Raw genomic sequence first — 1,675 nt, forward strand, 5'->3', positions numbered from 1 at the left:
AAGTTCTTTCTTAATATTTTAATTAAAATTGTTCAAATCAATAACATATCTTGTAAATTTACAAAGGAACATAGAAAAGATTTATCGGATAAACATTCTTAGTTGACTCGATAAACAAATTGACTTGTAGAAAAAACGAGCAAACTCTTAATTTTATCATTAAAATTGTTTAAGTTATTAATATATCTTGTAAATTCAAAAAGAAACAGAGAAAAGAGTTATCGGATAGACATTCTTAGTTGCATCCGTAAACAAATTCACTTGCATAAAAAAGAGCATGCTCTTAATTCTTTGATTTAAATTGTTTACATAATTAATATGTCATGTAAATCATTATCATTAATAATTCTTGTAAATTTATCAAGCATCATAGAAAAACGTCATAAGTTAGACATTCTTTGATAAATTCGTAAACAAATTGACTTGCAGAAAAAGGGCTAACTCTTAACATTTCAATTAAAATTGTTCAAATTATTAAAATATCTTGTAAATTCGCAAAGCCACATAGAAAAAAGACATTGGATAGACATTCTTTGTCACGTCCTTAAACAAATTGACTAGTGGAAAAAAGTCCATAATTAATTTTTTAAATAATTAACAATTCTTGTAAATTTAAAAAGCAACATAAAAAAGACTCATCTGACAGACATTCTTAGTTGCGTCCATAAACAAATTGAATAGTAGAAAAAGGCCATTCTTTATTTTATAATTAAAATTGTTTAAGTAATTATATATATATTCCTCTAGAATCAAACCGAAAGGCCTATGACAAAGCCACCGAACGCGTCCTCGGGTTGCGGTTAGAGGGTCCCTGTACCAAGGGTTTCTGCTGAATATGGATACAAAAATAAATAAGCAGTCGCGGACAATTGTCCAGGGGTGGTTCCGAAGGATTTAACCCCTAAGCGGAGGTGTGAAAACCGTGCCGAAAGCTGAATGGCACCTGGGTGAGGTGTCTAGAACGGTGACTCTGGGATACCAGGCGATCTCTCCGAGTAAGCAGCCTTATCCTTGCATGCGGGGCTCTACAAGGATGGACGAACCCCTTTCCCTAGCTTCTCGTGGGTACAACAATGACAACACCAAACATAGTTGTAGTAAGTGCGGGTCAAAACAACAGAACGCGCAGGGCTCCCGACCCAATGAAAATGAATTCAATGCGATGGATCGGCGGGATCTCGTGACCTTTGGAAGGACGGAGCGACTGAATCACCACTTGCTAGACTGCTACGATGCGAGTGTGGCCCGTGAATGGGGTTACATGGCACGGCTGCATGCTCTGTGGTGCGAGAAACACCCGGAGCTATCGCACTTTTCGCAGCAACGTCTGCGAAACCATGCTGAACTACTCCTTAAAAGGGGCTATGTAAGCGAAACACCTACTCTACCACAGCTAGAACAAGCCGACAACAAAGAAAGAGAGGCGACACTAAGGCCAACCGCGGGCAGGCATCCAATAGATGAAGAGCGATGCTTTACGACCCGGAGAAACATCAACACCAAGGTTTCTCTCAAGCCTAAAGATCTGGCTGAAATGAATGAAGAGCTTCGTGGACATTTTTCCGGTGAATCTGACCTCTGGGCTATCAATTATTGTGTGTATAATGCAGCGTGAGCTTTGGCCGATGCGAACCGTAAAACAAAACCAACGGCTGATCATAAGACCAAAAGACGA

General features: G+C 38.8%; 1 protein-coding gene across 4 annotated transcripts in view; it reads right to left on the bottom strand.

Moving 5' to 3' along the window:
* The window catches only part of LOC117172585 (protein amnionless-like), a 442,636-nt gene that overhangs the window by 425,318 nt on the left and 15,643 nt on the right, over nucleotides 1–1,675 (bottom strand). The gene's annotated exons all lie outside the window — the stretch shown is intronic.

This window comes from Belonocnema kinseyi, chromosome 5 (assembly GCF_010883055.1).
Source record: "Belonocnema kinseyi isolate 2016_QV_RU_SX_M_011 chromosome 5, B_treatae_v1, whole genome shotgun sequence".
Classification (NCBI taxonomy): domain Eukaryota; kingdom Metazoa; phylum Arthropoda; class Insecta; order Hymenoptera; family Cynipidae; genus Belonocnema; species Belonocnema kinseyi.